Source organism: Lytechinus pictus, chromosome 3, assembly GCF_037042905.1.
Source record: "Lytechinus pictus isolate F3 Inbred chromosome 3, Lp3.0, whole genome shotgun sequence".
In the NCBI taxonomy this organism is placed as follows: domain Eukaryota; kingdom Metazoa; phylum Echinodermata; class Echinoidea; order Temnopleuroida; family Toxopneustidae; genus Lytechinus; species Lytechinus pictus.
The window spans coordinates 18387678-18400916 of record NC_087247.1 but is presented as its reverse complement, the minus strand read 5'-3'; the positions used below and the strand labels follow the sequence as shown (position 1 = coordinate 18400916).

General features: G+C 35.8%; 3 non-coding genes across 3 annotated transcripts; all 3 read right to left on the bottom strand.

The window, feature by feature from the left end:
• Positions 1–10841: 10841 nt before the first annotated feature.
• On the bottom strand, positions 10842–10914 carry TRNAR-ACG (transfer RNA arginine (anticodon ACG)). The gene has a single exon. It is a non-coding gene; the product is annotated as a tRNA-Arg (tRNA).
• Positions 10915–11590: 676 nt separating this feature from the next.
• Positions 11591–11663, bottom strand: TRNAR-ACG (transfer RNA arginine (anticodon ACG)). Its single transcript has one exon. It is a non-coding gene; the product is annotated as a tRNA-Arg (tRNA).
• A 632-nt stretch (positions 11664–12295) lies between these two features.
• Positions 12296–12368, bottom strand: TRNAR-ACG (transfer RNA arginine (anticodon ACG)). Its single transcript has one exon. It is a non-coding gene; the product is annotated as a tRNA-Arg (tRNA).
• Between the last annotated feature and the right edge of the window lie 871 nt (positions 12369–13239).

Here is a 13239-nt window from a genome sequence, read left to right as displayed (position 1 = left end):
AGAAAATGCCTCTTCTTTATTTGTTGACTGAATTTCAAAATGCTTCTTCTTCGTCATTTCAAATCTGATTTCAATTCTGTTTGCTTTATATGATAGCATTAGGTGGGGGATTCAAAACTTCTACGCGGAATTTTGAAACTCATTAAATATGCTAATTTATGCATATTTTAAAAAAATTACATAAAATGCTTCTTTTATTGACCGATTTTGATTTTTTTTCTTCCATCTGGTAGAACTTCATGAGGTTCACCAAACTTTTACACAGAATTTTGAAATTTTCAGAAGAAAATTATTTATGCTAATTTATGCGAAATTTATTCATAAATCACAGAAAATGCCTCTTCTTTATTTGTTGACCGATTTTGACTTTTTTTTTCATCTGGTAGAGCTGCATGAGGTTCACCAAACTTGTACACAAAATTTTGAAATTTGTCTAGAAAATTATTTATGCTAATTTATGGAAAATTTATTCATAAATCACAAAAAAATGTTTTTTCTTCTTCATTTGTTGATCATTTTCAATTTTGTTTGCTTTATATGATAGCTCGAGGTGGTGATACAAAATTTCAGCCCAGAAATTTAAAACTCATTAAATATGCTAATTTATTCATATATTTTCAAAACTCATAAAAAATATTTATTTGTTGATTGATTTTGATTATTTTTGTTCCATCTGAGTGCTACATGAGGTTCACCAAGGTTCCACACAGAGTTAAGAAATTTTGACTAGAAAATTATTTATGCTTAATTTCTATGAACATTATTCATAGATCACAAAAAATGCTTCTATGTCATTTCTTCATCAATTTCAATTCTATATCCTCAATTTATGTCAACAATATAATTCACTACAGTGTCAACTGGGCTGAAATTAAAATTGTGTTAAATTTCGTTGCGAGATGCCGGATGAGCTCCTCATCATTGATGTGCTAGTTTATGTCTCTTATCCACCTTCCTGTCCTTAATAATTTTTACCCCTCATCCTCTCTGTTCGTAGTAAACTAGTCAGCTCCTTTGTCAATCACCATTTCTTTACTTATCCTTCACATTATTTTTGTGCCAGCATATCTTATGCATTTTCCCACCCTTACATATCTTCATTTCCTTGCCACTTTTTCTCTTCGCTCCCGATGTGAAAATATCCGTACATCATGTCCTCTTGTTTAGAGGCTATAGATCCCCCAATTTTGTCATCATGTTCCCCTTCCCTCGAATTTCCTTACCCCTGTCAGAGCCCTTGATCTATCGTGACGCAGGCACGAGTCCTGGAAGAAAAACAGTCTCGACTCGATATCAAAGTTCGTGAAAACACAGCCATTCGAGTTATTTGTATGGTAAAGTCGATGTTCAACAGTTAGATGTACAGATCTAGCTTTCTTGTCGAGTGCTCGTGCTTCAAACATTCAAATTATTCAAATGATTTTTTTAAATATCCTATCAATAAACTGTCTAGAAAGAACGGTGAAGGATGTCCTTATGTTCCCTTCTTTTGGGTTGGGGTGTATTATGTGCTATCAGCTACTGACCCTAACTTTTGGAACTCGATATGATTGTGGGGTGTTGAAATAAAATTATTATTTTGACTTATTGGTCATCCTTTAAAGTTTAGGGAGAGTCCCCGACAGGGTTTTTTACCCCTTATCTTACTCTATTGCTTTCCCCTCCATCTTCCTCTCGTTTGCTTTCTACATTCCGTATTTGCGATTTGTCACTCATCGTAATTACCGCGCCACACGGCTTTCACAAGTTACGCGTGAAGAGCGACACCCTCTTGCGGCTGCTTCCGTAAACATGATCCGTTTGACCCATAAGGTCAAGGTCCATGCGCAGATTGATGTTTCATTTTTTCATTATAAAAATGTCTAATTTGTCCACTTCTTAATTAAACATCCCCTGTCCTCCATCTCACTTACCCCGTTCCCCCTTCCGATAGATAATATTTCTAGTCTCCTTCCCCCTCCGTCTTTGATATGTCCCTTTCCATCTTTAATGCCACACGTCGGCACACGTCTCACTCTTTAATCCTTGTTCACTCTACTCCTTCCTTAAATGAATTAAAGATTATTTTAATAAAATTGTTTATTGTCACTTCCATCTTCAAATCTCTCGGCGCCACTGTAATAATTTTACTCTCATTTTTATTGGTTTATAATTAAATGTCTTAGAATAGATTTTGAATATACAAGTCATTCAATACTAACTTGACCCATTCATTTATTTTCCTATTCCGATCTGGCCCTGCGACCTGCTAACTGAACTTCTATATTTATGTTTTCCATTTTTAAATCGTGTTTAGATTTACCGTAAACATGGTAAACCTCTGATTGCCAAAAAGAGCTCTTGTGTTTTCTTTCATTTTTCATCGCGAGAATGTATACCTTTAAATTGAGAATGACAAATGGGTGATGATCAATGTCGACATTGGCCTTGGCCTTGATCTTGAAGAAGAAGATCCTCTTTAGAATGATGAGCCCTGTTATCACCCATTATCAGATCGCTACCGTTACGTCAGCCATGCGTCAAGTTCCGCCCGAAATCCGTCAAGAGAATACAATAAAAATGGTGGAGGATGGAATTCGCCGAGTGGATGAAAAGTGAAATATCTGTGTCGAATGCTGAAAGAACGGGGAATGGAGGAGTGTGGTATCATGAGCGTAATTACTACATTTTATCTTCCCTCATGGAAAACATTAGAGCCCCTCGTCGTTCGCATCCCGCTTGAAAATTTACAATTTCCTTCATTTCCTCATAGCATAACGTTGGTAATTTCCCTAAATTATTAAAGCAAGAATGAGTATTGATATAATATTTGACTGACTATAATATTATGATTAAAATATATTGCTGACATAGGCTGACATGTCAAAATGGAATACCTTCAATAAATATAAAATTAAAATTATATGAATAAAAGATGGAATGAAAAATCGGCATCCCTAATTGGTGTTAAAATCTTCAAGTTTCTATCCGGTTATTTTTCAAATGATTTTCTTACAAGTAAAATACATACAGTAATTAGTATAGCCCTTTCGTTTATCATGTTTCATTATGGTGCTTTAATAACGAGAATCAATAGGACCTATTCATTTTTATATTTTAGTGAAAATATTTTGTCTTAGTCTACTTTAATAGACCCTGCTAGTTTCTATGACACACACATGATTTCATTTAACATACTTTCTATCAAGTCATCGGAATGTCTCGAGATACCGAATGTCTTCTGCTTCACCCTCAAGGGCGTGTTATCTTCGACAAAATAGGACGTCCGCTTCCCCTTGATGATGGCCGCCATCTTGGAAATCAAGGTAACCAAAGAGGTGTGGTGTCTACGAATTGACGTCACATACCGGTCACGTGGGTCTCGAATGTTTTTAAGTTCTCTGCCGAAAATCTTCAGTACAGACAAGGGAAACGAACAAGTTTACGAAGGTAAATCGCATTTAATGCTATATCAATCGTGTAATTCAATGTTTCAGCATGATCTGTCGATTTCCAAATGGTAAAATCTAATAAAATTTGAAAATCCAAATAATCAGAGCTACACTTCGAGTGAGGGTGACACATACCATACTTATAGTGATCTCGATTTTCTATGATATTGCTCATTGCTATGTCTGCTTCAGGATTTCAGGAATCAACTTTTTTATTTTTAAAAATCGTCATTTACACATTAACAATCAACTTTGCTTTGAAAAAGTCATAAATCCTTGAAATAATTCACATCGTCTTGAAAAAGAAAATCTGCCGCTGTCCGTGACATTCAAATGGTTATGTGAATATCTTCACATCCTATCACCTGTTTGTCATACATGTCACTTATCATACCTCTTTGCTGGGGAAGAGAGGCAGAGAGAGAGAAGGGGGAATGAGAAATAAAAGAAGGGGGATAGAGAGGAGAGAGAGAAATATACATTGTGATCTGTGGTCTTGGTGATGAATGATTGGATTTTCTGCCAAGACGTCAAGCAAGTCATGTTTCTGAATATTATAGGAATGTGCCTCTTCAACACTGGGATAGAACAGCGATGAATCATAATGACATGAATTGGCGTAGCGTGTCGATGAGGGGGGGGGGGGGCAGCGGCGGACCCCAAGAATGACCAGTAAGGAGGCTGCCACAGGGGGCTCGCTTTTTCTATCTAAATTATGTGACTAACTTAAAACACCCCCCGGCACACACACTTTTGAAACAGGGAAATGTGAATAATGAAAATTATGTAATCTGATTGTATAAGTATTCAGTGGCGTATCTGATGCTTGGGGCAAACACCGAAGTTGCATCCTCTCATTCATTTTCCGACGGCATTCATGTTTCTCCATTCTTGCAAGAGGGTGAAGCAACCAAGCGTAGAAATTCGATCAAAACACTCAAGATGACCCAAAGGTTGACATTCATTTTCGATAAACATTTTCCGCCGCCTTGTAATTTCAAAGATTTTTAGTAATCGACGAAACCATTGACACATACTCTAGGCAATTCTATTTTACCAACGGTAACAAATGTTTAAACTTTTACAAATGCTATTTGAATAAAAAAAATCTTGAACGAAAATTATATATATTTGTGAGGGATCAAAGTGAACGAGCTCCAAAAAATTGTAGTGTTTCAAACCCTTAAAAGCTTTAAGTTATTTCTCCTTTACTGATATACCTTGTGAATAATAAGATTCAGAACTACTATGGGCGCGAAATTATGCCATTCTGGGAGGTAGGCCTATCATACGAGGAAGCAAAGCGACATCTAAACACTAGTTTTGATGCATTCAGCGGGGGGGGGGGAGCGAAAATGCTTTCAAATATATTATTTTTTTCATTAAGTTCATCCCCTTTTCCTTTTCCCTTTCTATTTTTTTATTATTATCTTGCGCCCCTCAAAATGCCCCAGCCCCCATTTGATATGCCATTGATCACATTCGACTGGTTTTGGCATTAATAACCAAAATAACTTCATCTCCTCGTCAGTGAGCACGAGTGAAAAATCGTCTGTTTTCGTGTCAAAATAGCTTCAAAATTTCCACGATTTACAAGTTTAACTCGGTGAAAGCCACTTTATCGAATATTTAATATACATATGTAGTTTGCTGTCGGAACTCGCCGATTTCCTGTTGTGAGCAACGCTTATGCCCGAAGGTTCCCCCTGAGATGGAGGTTAGGTGTCCGCTTGGGAGAGGCAAATAATTTACGTTCAAGCCCCAGAGGAAATAGTGGCACCTCGGACATGGAAAAAGGTCAATAAAAATAGTCTAATTTTGCCATTTTAGAAACCTCAAAATAGACTTGAAAGGAGGGGTCATTGGATCTAGGAGCTATACCCGAATAAATGTTTTATTTCTTCATTTTTAATGTCCTGTTTTTGTAACAGGTAAAGGACAATCCTTTGACTTGTGTGGCGAGATATGCATATTATCTTTACATAGACTTCCGTTACGGCCATGACAACGTACCATATTTTTTTAAATTTCTTTTCGCTTATAAATATACTTGAACTTCTTATTTAAGTATCCAATGAAATTTGGTATATAAGATGTTAAATCGGATTAATTGCTCAATATTCAATCTTCGTACATTATTTTTTTTACCCGAGTAATTAAAGTCCACACACCCACCTAAAATTTTCACAGTATCACATTTCAAACTGAAAGATTTTAACCTTTTTCTGTCTTCCAGCAACCAAATTCTCATATGAATTTGTTACCCCCTATTTTGTTCACCTAATATGAAGGTTTTATTCAGCTTGGGTCGGCTGTATTTGGCAGTTAATGATACGCGTACCGCCTTGACCGAACTGTGCGAAGTCTGTGTGGTCTGTGTGGTAGAGATAGGCCGGGCCGTAAACACTAGTTCTTGGGGGTGCATAAATTGCCCTAATTATAAGTTTATTAATTGTGACAAAATAGAATCACTGTAATTTGTTTATGATATTGACTGTGGTACGACATAAGGATAACGGAGCAGCTTCTGTGTATGTTAAGATATAGACGTATAAGGAAATGTTTTCTTCTGACCAAAAAGTGAGAATAATTTTCTCTGATTCTGTACTCCTTCCCTCGATGTACTCCCGAGTTCAGGTTCAGTTGTCTTAGCGACGCGTTGTTTACTACTGCGCGCATTGTGTGTGTACGTGATTATTGCATAGAAAGGTATTCGGCGTATTGTGTGGTGTATACACACCGTTCATGCGCTGCACGTATACGTATATGCACCGGTATGCACACATTATTCATCCCTGGATTTGGCTTCTTAAAATGAGACAAGCATGATTTAACGTGAAAATTGACGGAGCTAAATATTAATCAATCAATATAAATTGTATATGTATGAAAAGCTTACATGTTACATATCCCTGTCTGGGAACGAGGATTTCCAAATCTAACGCAAAACGCGCTGCTGCCAGGTTGAACATCGTATACCAAAATCCAATCGAGCACTGTGCGACCAATTAATGGATATTGTGCATGATAAGAACAAAAAAGTTAATTGCATTGTAAAGTTTAACCTAGAAGTGACGAATGTTTTTTTTTTCAAGAATGGGCATGATTTTACATGTAATGAAAAGGAAATGTTCTCTTCTTCTTCTTCTTCTTATATCTAGGACGATCGAGGATATTGTACCCCCTTTCAATTTTTGATAGGAGAGGAAAGAGTATAAAGAGTTGATAGGCATTCTAAAATAGACAATCGTGCGCAGTGCGACTAATCAATTAACGTAGATTATGCGTGATAAATACAAAAAAAGTTCATTGGATTGTAAAGTTTGACCTAAAAAACACGGCGGTTTTTTTCAACCAATTAGGTTGAACCTTATATCACAAGAAAGAGTTACAATCTGTCTATCTGATAGTCTTTGAACTGAGACAATTTGATACGAAAGTCAGACGCTGTAAGAGAAGATCGAGCCCAAAACAGTGCAAAAAGTGCTTCTCTCACACAAAAACACGAGAAACTGTGTATTTTCAGTCAAAAAAACACGGTTGTTTTTTTAATCAGAATATAAAATGACAGATATCATGAGATGTAGAACAAGTTTAAGATTAAGAAACCGTTTGAACCCGTGAAAAATCTCGAGCGGTTTTTGAGATATGAGTTAAAAGAGCCGAAAATGGGTCTATTTTGTCAAGTTTTTGACGCCGGAATAGGGGATTTGCCACGGTGCGCGTTAAGTGAACACAACAAATTCATATGAAGAGAAAATGATTTCGTTGGCATCCAAAATTGAGTGAGATCGTTCTGAAGATCTTGCAAGTTCGCCTAGATTGCTTACGTGTAGATATGTCATCAGCAATATCATCAAAAGTAAGATATAAGATATACCGGTACCCCGGGGCGATGTACACGCCTGTGGGTTGGTGAATCTAACCACAAGCTTTTCCACTATCAATTCCAATAAGTCAACTTGAACTTGATTTATATTTGCCAACGCTCGAAGTCGACTATCCACTAAACTTTGTAATTACATGCTTTATAATGTTTGTCTCTATATGTTGTCAAATTTAATATACACAACAAACACATAACACTAAAAAATATTGGTTAAATTTTTTACCAGCACGAGGGTAATTATGTGTCCAACCGATTAGGGGCAGTATTTCACCCAATGCGGAATCCTATTGTCCAGTAAGGTTAAAAAATATAGCAGCAATTGCTTTATAGAATGGGCAAAATTATCATCACACTGGATAAATAAAAATGCCCAAAAGAAATGTCCAATGTTGTTGGACACATAATTGCCCTCATGGAGCACTTTTACCCAATATTTTTTTAGAGTGAAGAACAAGATACATTTCATAATTATATCTTGTATTATTGAAAAGTACGAATAAGCTCAGGAATTCAAAACCAGAAATAAATGCGCGGTTGTTGCCTTTTTACCTTTTTTTATGGGGGGCGTATCGGATAGTCTTCTTTTATTTTGTTTCTCTCTAAAAGAACAAGTGAATTTGTCACATCTTTAATATAGTATCTAAAACTTCCCGGTACTTTTTTTAGTTTCATGCATATTTGCGTTTATAACTCTGTTGACAACTTATTAACCATATGATTTTTAACAGCCATTGATCGGAATGTTTTAACGGTACGATTTTTTAAGGCACTGGCATGAGTAAGTATACCAAATGAATCAAATTGCACTTTTGGATGTCTTTAAAAAAAGTTCAAGTCTCGAGACGGAGAACCCTCTTTAAACGAGAAATCTCTTGCATTTGCAAGAGGTAATACTTTGATCCGTTTGATATTCAGTCTCCTCTCCCATGTCTGCCTTTCTACTTATTTCTCTCTCCATCTATTTCTTCTTGATTTTCTCTCATCTTTACTCGGCGTACCTTTTTTCTTATCCAATATTATTTATATTTTTATATATGGAAGCATACAGTGTTTTGCTATTGGCCGATTCGATTTAAATGTCATAATTACCATCATTTGAAATCCCCCTTTCTGTCAGAATATATATTATGGATATGCATTAGACAAGTGGTAATGACAATCTTATAGTTTCCTACAGAAACTGAATATCATATTCTTTACTTTAAAATGCTGTTGTATAAATTCGTGACAAGTCATGCATTTATTTCAACAATGCCGATATCTCCCCCTTTATCATAACCACTCTCTTTAGCCCCCCCCCTCTCTCTCTCTCTCTCTTTCTGTCTCTTACCATATCACATAAATATACACACCACTCTCTTCATATTTTCTTCTGTATCCCACTCATTACCAGTCTTTCTCTCCCCTTGTAGTTTTCTCTTCCTCTTGTTCTCTCTATCTCATTCTTTAACTCTTCTTTCCTTCACTGTACATCACACTCCCCTCTCCTCCATCTTTCCATCTGTACTCCTTTCTTTCCTATTGTCTCTATCTCTCTCACCAGACCCTGCCAGACACACCTCTCGCCCATAGGCGGCGGAAGCGGGGTGGGGGACAGGGGGACCTGTCCCCCTGAATTTTTCGTTGAGAACCTTTTTTTTTTTTTTTTTTTTTTGCTTGTCAATTTTTTTCCTGCGTCCCCCCTTAATTTGTTGTGGTCCCCCCTAAAATTTTTTTTTTTTTTTTTTTTTTTTTTTGCTTGTCCTAAAATTTCAGGTGAACCCCTCCCCTATATTTTTTGCCTTCCGCCGCCAATGCTCTCGCCCCATCTCCCATTCTTATCCTCTCTCCAAACGCTCTTGTCAGCAGACAATATTTTTGTTTTTGTTTATGATGGTTGCCATGACAGCTAATCATTTTTCATGCCTATACGTCTAGGTATATGCGAGAAAAGGTCATCCTGTTATGTACCGTGGTCACTTCATCAAGTTTGAAGTCTCCCAGGAGTATGTAATCATGATCATAATAATGAAAGAAGGTCTACTCTCTCAATCTTGATAGTGAATAGAATAAGTGGATATATTCCTTTTATGGTTAAGAAACTAATAGCAAGTCTAATAATATTTTCGTTGTGTATAGTATCATAGGCCCTAACGATGTATCACTTCGCTTTGCATGATATTTTTATTACAGTACTCCTATTTTTAAAGAATGTATGTAAACATATTTATTGAATTAGTGGCAGAAATACATTCCATGTAATTCACACTTCCGAGTGTACTATACATGTTTAATTCAATTATCATTTTTTTTTGAAAGAGTACTTTAAAAGGTCAACTAGCAGAATGTTCTCCTTCAAACAAAGTGAAATGCATTTCGGGAAACTTTGTTCATCTCTCAACGTTACCGATATATCTTACTCGTGACAACGATGCTGGGGTTAATGACGTCACGGGTGGGCATGGCAAGGGATCCTTTCAATTAAGGTCTGTGATACCATCAACCCCTCAGAGAAAACACCATTTAAGAAAATAAACCCCAACATCAACAGCAACATAGTTACCTAATATAAACTCAGGGAACATTATTATCTGAATGCAATCAAAGTATGTAGGTCAACTATTTCTTCTTTAACTGTTTCGGGGATGTGTCGGACGAAATAGGTAGAGAAAATCAACAACAAAAATCATTATATCCAAGTGTCAATCTTTACTCAAAATTTTGGTCGGAACAGTATTCGCTAAGTCACATTATCACTGCTTATGAGGGGATCTTAATGAAATCTTAATCTACAGATATTAATTAAAAAGTGATGAAATAAAAATATAATTGCATTTGACACGAATCATGTTAATATAAATCAATGGGTTGCATCACTTCCGCCATGCAGGAAAGGAGTAGGAAATTTGATTGGCAATAAGTATTTCCGATAAAAGAAGAAGCCAAAGAAACATCATGCCTATTGATTGTTAAATGATATGGTTTTTCATTCAGTCATTAAATCTGTATAAATGTTGCTAATAACATTAAAGGCATATTTCAAAATTCAAACAGTATTCACTTAACTGCCTTAACGGAATCGTATTCAAGTATACCCTAAAAAGTAGGGCCTACAGTAAAGATTGTTTGTCGAAGTTGTACTGAGCAGGAACGATTTTCTCAATGCTAGTTAAAATTACAAACATATCTTGCCTTTTTGATGATAATCTATAGTGTTTTGAAAACTAATTACTTCTTTTTGTATAATAAGGACACTTATTACGTAACATGGGAAGTTGCTTGAATGTGACGTCACAAAATTGAAAATTTAAGTACATTGCATTTTATTTTCCAGTATTGTCACTTGCATTTAGAACATGGATCAAATATCTTATTTTCTGGTTATTCAATGATGTTATGTAGAACCTGGGCAAATACAATTATGGTTGTTTGTCATCACGATTGCTAATTTTGAAAAGGTGAAAAACAATATGTTTTTAACCTTCGTGATCAAATTAGACTTGAAATAATTAGTTTCATGAAAATTTAAGTAAAAAATGTTTCGACCCTGCCAGGACTCGAAGCTGGAATCCCCTGATTCGTAGTCAGATGCCTTATCCATTGGGCCACAGGGCCGCTGTGGAGAAAGAGTTTACTGTTGTTATTTACCACTGACTTAGAATGATAATAATTTCAACTTAAAAAAATATATTATGCAAATTTTTTGAGAGTGGAATTTGATTGAATCACTGCCATTTTGTTTCATTGTGAATAGAATGACATACAACAATATAGGGAATATTTCTTGATTCAATGTTAGGCATAATTGTGCATTAACAGGAATAGGGCAATTTGACACCTTTCAGATTATTTCAGACTATGCATTTTTTTATAGCAATCCTAAGTTTATTCAGAATAAATACGTTAAACAAAAATACAAAGAAATATGCCTATGCGCTTGTTATACAGGCGCGGATCCAGGGGCGGCAGAATTAAAAAAAAAATAATGCAGGGGGCACCCTGCAAAAGAGAATGACACGCCCCGTTAAAGGCATTCATTTGGGAGCGATCACCTTGATTGAATAGACATTCCATTGATAAGTTAAGGGAAGTTTACAATTAAACATGAATATATTTAAATGTCGTGCTTAATTCCCGGTATGTAAAGAAACACCTTTGACATTCTGTAATGACAATTTTATGGGAAAATTACAAGAGATCTGATTGCCATGAATGTGCGACACATTTTTCGCAGAAATGACTTGATAACCTTGATAAAAATTCTTCAATTTAGCCTATTCGAAAAAAAATTCGACCCTGCCAGGACTCGAACCTGGAATCCCCTGATTCGTAGTCAGATGCCTTATCCATTGGGCCACAGGGCCGCTGTGTTAACAGGCGTGGAGATAAGTATCGCGTTCTTAACTTCCAACATTATCAAAACGTGTTCTTTCCGCTGGTTACCCCCCTCCCCTAAAAAATCGATTTCAGATCGAAGTTCGTTTTGGATCCTGGCTGTATGGTTTCAACAAATCAATATTAAGCGAACTCGAAGAGGATTGGTCTCATGAGTTTATTTTAAGTAAAGTCTAACGCATTGAATGCATTTGCTTCCTTGTTCTTTAATATCACGAATTTTGTTAAAAAGAGGCGGTGCTATACAGGGTGCTACATGCAAAGCCATCCCCTATAAAATTTAATTACTGAAAAATAATAGAAGAAAAAAGGGTAAAAGTAAATTAAGAGAAGGGTAATTAAAACTGTAGACAACAGAGTAGACCCTCTATAGCAAAATGAGAGGTTGGTCGTGTATTTCTATATTATTACACATTTTATTTAAGTGAGGGGGGGGGGGGTCTTCGCAGGAAGAGAGAAGATGGAAAAGTGTTTAAAAAATACTACCCTGATTATACAAAATGACGTCATCTTTATGTCATCTTATTCTCCAATCAAAATACTCTTCTACCACGTACAGCCCCTTACCAAGAGAATAAATCTACAATGACTAAAAAACATTCGACCCTGCCAGGACTCGAACCTGGAATCCCCTGATTCGTAGTCAGATGCCTTATCCATTGGGCCACAGGGCCGCTGTGAGAACATTGAATGATCTAATGATGTGAAGTGTTATTCATAATTATTCTCCTCCCGTTTGCTTGATCAAAACAATAAAATGTTTTAAGTTTTTTTTTTCACTTTTAAAATTTCAATTTCAAATATTAGTTGACCCCTATCATCATTTTCGTTATTTCTATCTCAATGTATTCATATTAATATCATCATTGCAAGTCTACATTTATATAACCACCAAATTTCATTAATGATTAATTAACCTCAATAATAACGATAACTTATATACACCATCTGTTTCTCTCCTCATGTTTCACATAATGAGAAATGTTATTAGTGTACGCAACATGGATAAGACCTATAGTACACTGTTGTGTTGCTGGCTGGTTAATGAAGAAAAAAAAAACACCACAAATTTTTATACTGAGGAGAAAAATAAGATGCACTATGTTCCGAAATTTTCGTGCGAGCAAAATTATTTTATCATGGATTCGATCATACAGACCACAATTCACATGCAAAATGAAACTTAGCGATATTCCAGGAATTTCGATGAGGGTATTGACGTTTTTTTCATGGTTTTCATGTGAAAATGAACATGGTGAAATTTGACGCATCAAGAGCTTTTACGCCCCGCCCCAAATTATGATGGCATATTGACGTTTAGTATTATTTTTGTGAAACAGTTTGACACAATCATGCATGTCTTTATGAATATGTAATTAACATTTTTCATTATTTACATTGACACAGTTTGTTGCTCAAAGCATATAGGACTAAATAGTGACTACATATATAATGAGTAGCCAATGCTGTAACTTGTATGGTTACAAGGGAGATTAATGCCGATGATAAATAAATAAGAAAAGCGGAGACGTGATATCATCTCAT